At 41.6% G+C, this 6,376-nt stretch overlaps 1 protein-coding gene across 1 annotated transcript in view; it reads right to left on the bottom strand.

Annotated features, from left to right (window-relative positions):
* LOC106725119 overlaps window positions 1–5,402 on the bottom strand; it is a 10,799-nt gene extending 5,397 nt beyond the window's left edge. The window contains exon 1 of the mRNA XM_014535092.1: window positions 5,397–5,402. The gene's annotated coding sequence lies outside the window, so the exon portion shown is untranslated. The remainder of the gene's footprint in view (window positions 1–5,396) is intronic.
* Window positions 5,403–6,376: the final 974 nt, after the last annotated feature.

Here is a 6,376-nt window from a genome sequence, read left to right as displayed (position 1 = left end):
AACCAATAGTAGGAAAGATCAGGGTACTATATAGGGGCTCTAGGAGGCTTGCTCAGGCAGGCGCTGCCACTTTCCGGTGTGCCGAGGAAGCTTGTACAGGCGGAGTGTGCTCACGCCATTGCATCTGCCACAGCACTGAGATAAATCTCCTGAGCTCTTCCTACAGGGGTGGGTCTATCAGTTACTATGGAGCTGCCTGCAAGCCTGTGGGGAGGGGGATGGGCTCTGTTACTCAGGGATTTGCCACGGGGATTTCTGGACTCTTGGTGTCCATGGGTCTGTAGCTGTGGTCGCAGGTCTCTGTCTCCAGTGGCTGCAGGGTCCTGGTTTGTGTCTGAGTCCAGACTGGGTGTTGCTGAGACCAGCATCCTAGTCTCAAGCAGCTCTGTTTCTCAAGATGGCATGGTCTCTGTGCATGTGCTGGCTGCCTAAGAGTGTCCGTGCAGGGAACAGGGTTCTGCCGTCTAAGACTGCCCGGTTTAGCAGCCCCTTAGAAAACCTGCAGAATCTAACTGTCCCTAGCTCATACACACACACCACACACGTCCACACACTCCTCTATCACTCCCTCGCGCTCTCACACTCTCTCCCTCCCTACCTTCCTGCTGGTTGCCATCTTGTTTCCCTCCAAAAGCAAGGATTTAAAGAGAAAAAAAGAGCCAGAGGTTTTCAGACTGTGAAGATGGAAAGGGATCTGTTTACATAGACTCCTGTTTCAGGATAAGGCAGATGACTGTCCCCTTGTCATTCTGGAATATTGCCTCACATGCCACCTCTTGCCTCTCATCTTAGGAAACTCACTGCCTGATTGTTCACTTGCAGGAGATAAGATGGCTGATCTTCCAGGAAAGTGGAAACCGCAGTGCACATCGCACCTTTATCAGATGCTGGTGTTACCCAGGCCCTGGAGGATGAGAAAGGAAGCTGGTGCAATGGCAGGTGTGGAAGCCCTTCCAGCAGAAATCTGTTAGTGGTGGGAGTCTAGCCCCTCCTCTTTTCAGTGGAAGAGCCTGGATTCTGGGTGAGAAGGGAAAGGATCCTTCTGTGAAAGCTGCTGGCTTCTCAGATGTCAGACTAGGCAGGAATTTTTGCAACACAGAGGCACCCAGCTGTGCCCCAGGACCAACATCTGCAAGTCTGTCCCTGAGCCTATGAGGCTGTGGGCATTTGCAATAAGCACTTAGGAAGAACCAGGCAGTCAGAGGTGATCAAGACCACCAGTTTTTATCCCTACCGGGACCTCTGGCTGCTGTGAAATGCTACAGTCACACCATGTGTTCATGTGGAAACTTTTCCCTTGTGGGTAAACAGCCACAGCCCAGGGCCCTCCCCTGGATTCCCCACCTCATACCAGCCTGCAACCAAAGCAGAACATAGGGCCCAGCAGGGGGCCTCTGGGAGCTGGCTCAGGTGACAGCTATGATTATTGGTCAGCGTGCACCCTTCCCCCTCCCCGTTAAATATTTTAAATATCCCTCCTTGCCACTAGCTGTATCCAACAGTGAGAGACCAGAAAGCGGACTTCCTACAGAACCCTCACCACCCACCTTCCTCTCCCGCCCTTTTCTCTCTAGCCCAGCATTGGCCAGTTTACAATGACAGGGAGTTTTTCATATAAAGTGTATTTTTCTATGAGCAGGAAGATCAGCCCTTTTCTCATTCTGATGGAAAACCTGATTCTCCAGGCCACAATAAAATTGTCCTAGGTCAGGGAGGGGGCAATCTTTTTGTGAGTGCGTGCCAAAACCAGCAAAATCTCTGACTCAAAATTCTTCTGCATGCCAACCCTAATTTTTTGAGAACATGTTACGCCTACTTGATATCTCTTAAGGTGTATTTTGACAAAAACACAGTATATGATGATGAAAAATACATTTATTTTTTAAGGTATTCATGTACACTGATAGTCCGACGGAAAACTTTATGACTCCATTTGATATTATCAGTGGGACTTTTACTGCTGCATCACTGATGATAGAGATTTTACGTCAGCTTTATATTTCGTGACCTTCAGAGATATGCACAAGCTACTACTTTCATCTGTCAGACTACTCCTATTACGAGACTTAAGAAAATTCATCACTGAGAACAAAGATTCACAAGCGTATGTGTATGCAAACATGGAGAGTAACACTGCTGCAAAGTTTTTTAAACAGAAAAAATTTTCTGGAATGGCATTCCAAGTCCTCAATAGTTCGTTTTCGACACTTCTCTCTGGTACTCCTGTCTCTAATCAGTTTTTTCCAATGTTTTCCAAGTCAACTGTAAGGTCAATAAATTTCTGCTTCCAAATTGAAAAAAAAAATGTTATAGAAATTTCAACTTCTAAGCTTGGCAGGACAAGGTTGCTGAATACTTAAGCAAAACCATAATATTCAGCAGCAGAATTTCAAAACAGGAGCATACATAATGCCTCAGACCCCACTCAGCCTGCTCTTCATATTAGCTGGGATTGGGATGGCATCTGTACTTCATGGGTCAAATATATAGATTCGCTTACTTTGCTTTTTCAATAAAAGTGCATATTTTATTACTTAATAAGTTAGCTTTTCACAATATAATCAAGATCTCATATAACCTCATTTATATGAGAAGCTAATATTTTATGAGCAACTGGTTATAGTAAGTCCAAAGTGAAATTTGCATATATATGCAAATAAGCACTAGCCAAAATATGCTGTTTAGAAGTAAATTTAAGCTTAAAAAGGAGAAATTTTAAAATCTCCTCCACTGCTATTTACAAAAACAACTAAAAATTATTATTCAAGCATTAAATCTCACCATTAATGAGACACCATAAGTATAAAGAAAGTTACTTTTACTTGAGATGTATGCATTGCAGTATTGGCCAACATATTTCTCTCCTATTTGCTTTTCTGAAAGGCAACCAAGTTGGTTGTTCTGTTTAAAAGAAAGTGAAAGTCTTTAATGTAGCAATTTATGACAAGCTCACAGAATAAGCAAACTTTAGCAATGTTTACCCAACTAAAAAGAAATTTCCTAAGTAGGGCTTAAAAATTTCTCCAAAAAAGGTACAGAAAGAAACGCTCTTGAAATATCTAGAAACTGTAATTGAAAATCAATGTATTAGGCCTCAAAAGGTAAAAATATGAAAAGTGTCTTAAGACCTTAAATGACTTTTAGAAATTATTAGGGAACATTAATTAGTTAAGACTTTATCTAAAAATCTCTACAGGAGAAATAAATTTATTCAATATATTTAGGAAATCCTATGGGAGCTTTTATTAAGTGTGTGCAGAGACATATGAAATCATTTTCTGATTTTGTAGCTTGCCTCACTCGAACAATAAGATGGCAAATACAGCATAAACTGCAGTTTGCAACCATCTGAATTCTAGAAAATATAAATGCCAAGGAGTTTGGGGCCATATAGTAAATCCTATCTTCCCTAAACCAAGGACACTTAAAAGTAAATTTGCATTTAGTTTCCCTGAACAAAGGGTAAATAGCTTATGTCAATGTACTCAAGAAGACTGATAGCAGAAAATACAATTAGTGTCATTTGCTGCCCACACCCAGGACAAATGAAATTAGAAAATAAACCTTATTTCAGACTAATTTATTTTAGTAAATTGAAATAGGTGAATATTCAGGGGAACTTAGTTGTCACCTACAAAAAACAAACAACCAAACAAACAAGTTACTACAGTTTTTATTATACCCTTATTACTATACCAAAGAATACTAGACAGGAACCTATTATGCTCCTGGAGCATTAACTGTTTTTTACTGATGGTTCATCTACTGGTAAAGCTTCTTATCAAGCAATGGATTCAAACTGAGTCATCCAGACCAGTCATAGTTCTGTGTAAAGAATTTAATTAAAACTATCAAGGCTGCACTGCAGGATTTCCAAGAGCCTCTTATTATTATTTCTGATTCTGTCTATACTGCTGGCCTGGTAAACAAAACTGAGACTGATCAAATAAAATGTCTCAATGACCAAATTCTATTTGTATTATTTAAACAGGTACAGCAAATTGTACAGCAAAGACAATATCCCTTTTATATTATTCATATCAGGGCTCATACAAACCTGCCTTGTCCTTTAACAAAAGGAAATGCATATGCTGATCAGTTGATTGCCTTATTACAGCAAGCCACAGAATCCCATCAGATTTTACATCAGCCTGCCAAAATGTTGTCTAAACAATTCTCAATCACTCAACAGCAGGCAAAACAAATTGTCAAGGAATGTCCCACTTATATGTTACATCTGCCTCAAGGGCCAGCAATTTTGTAAAAATTCAACACATTACAGGAATAACATACAGTTTCCAAGGACAGGCAATTATAGAATGCCAACATCAGTGGCTAAAATCCAAACTTGAAAAACAAAAAGGGGGAATAGTGACTATACCAAGCCTTAATTATCTCAATTTTTTTCTCTTGTAACACTGATGGCAAGACACCAGTGAAATTATACTGGTGACATAATAAGCCAAAAGAAAAAAGGCTCAATTAAATGAAAAAAAGTCTAAGTCTGGTGTTTTGAAAGTTCCCAAAGGTTTTTTTGCTTTTATTAACCTTTGGTCGAGAATATGCTTATGTATTTCCAGAAAACTCCTCCAAGCCCATGTGGATTCCTGCAAAGGAACATCAAACTCCAACAGAGAGCCATGGAAGGAACTGACCAAACTAATGAGGACCTTGCACCTGAATCCTCAACCTGTACCTATGGCCACAGACAGACGACTATTCCAGCCCCAAATAGCGGAAGCCCCAGGCAAACTTAGAGACTAATTCCTTAAATGCCTGACAACAATTTTAAAAGGACATGAAGGAACTCAATCCTTTTCATTGGATCTCTCTACATTTGCCTCTTAGCATAACCACTATTGTCCATCTCATTCTTAGTCTTATTTATTTATTTCTAGTCTGCAGAAGAAGAATGAAAAGTCTTAAAAAAGCCTCAAGCCATAAAGAGGGCATATGCTTTTCAAAATTTATTAAAACAAAAAGGGGAAAATTCTGGGGGCTAAAGCAAACAACAGTTAACATTGGAAGACAAATGGATTTTGATATTCAGCAGGGCTGAATCCTGCCATTATTGCAATGGCTTGAAGCGATTTCCTGACCTGATAATCTTTATATTGGTTTACCAAACTTTACCTTTGATCTGCCTATATGCATTGCTAGAAGGCATATGTGTATTGGAGTAAATAAAAATCAGACCAGGTGAGAAAAATCGGAAAATGGCAGAGGTATAAATGGACGTGTCCTGTGCCTTGTCCTGGAGCAGATAAGGGTGAGCAGCTGAAACGGGTAACATACAGCCCAAATAGGCAGAGGATATTCAGCTGAGAGACAGTCTGCAGCTGGGAAAGACAGAGAACTCCCGGGAAAAAAGGACGGTTGGAGACTGCGGCTGAAACCTCTCCTGGTGCGGGTGCACCGGCTCAGCAGACCGCGCCATCTTGAGTGGCTGTTACCGGCATCCAGAGATCAGCTACTAACCTGGAAACAAGGTATTTCAAGCAGCGCTACTGCGTGAACTCAGAAGAGCACTGCTTCTTCTCATGGAAAGGTTAGACTTCCCCTAAAGGTGCGGTTTGCAATTCAGGTTGGAGAGAGAACCGCGCGCCGGGCGAAATCTGCGCCCCACAAAGTCCTCGGCCGTTGGGACCAGCATGACCTGCGAGTGAGGAAGGGGTCCCACAGGGCTACTGGCAGAAGGGAATGCTAAAAATAAGCCCATAGCTGGACTGGATGCAAAAAAGCAGCCTTGGATTTTGCCAGTCTGTCTGCTGCTTGGTGCCAGGGGCAAGTGGGCATGCGGAGACTGCACGCAGACCTGGAAGGTGGAGGCTTGCGAATTCGCACAATGTATCAGGCTCTTGTTGTTACAGTTCCCCTTAGATTCGTGCGTTTGATTATTAAACCCAGTGCATGGGATTCCCCAGTTGGGGTCATTCGCAGAGCCTGTAGGGGAAAGAGAGCGGGGAGTAATGATCAAAGAACCAGCTCTGGGCAGTGGACTTTCCCAAACCAGTTTCAAGTACCATAGAGAAAATAAACGCTACTGATAGAGAGGACTTATAGCCAAGGAGGTCAATCCAGACACACTGCCACCCAGAGGCAGAGCCACGAACTGACTCTTCTGTAAACACAAAGAAAGGCAGTCTGGGAAACAAATACAGCCTGCCTTAAAATCAGGACTGTGGTTTACAACACGGAGGAACAGTGTATCTCAGGGAAATTCAACACTCTCCTGAATACCTGGCAGGACTAAGGCATGCCAAAAAGAAGTGTAAAAAATCTGAAGCACCTTCACTACTGCACATTTTTATTTTATTTTATTTTATTTTATTTTATTTTATTTTATTTTATTTTATTTTATTTTATTTTATTTTAT

The sequence above is a fragment of the Myotis brandtii genome, unplaced genomic scaffold, assembly GCF_000412655.1.
Source record: "Myotis brandtii unplaced genomic scaffold, ASM41265v1 scaffold1377, whole genome shotgun sequence".
Lineage (NCBI taxonomy): Eukaryota > Metazoa > Chordata > Mammalia > Chiroptera > Vespertilionidae > Myotis > Myotis brandtii.
This window is presented reverse-complemented; position numbering and strand designations above follow the sequence as displayed.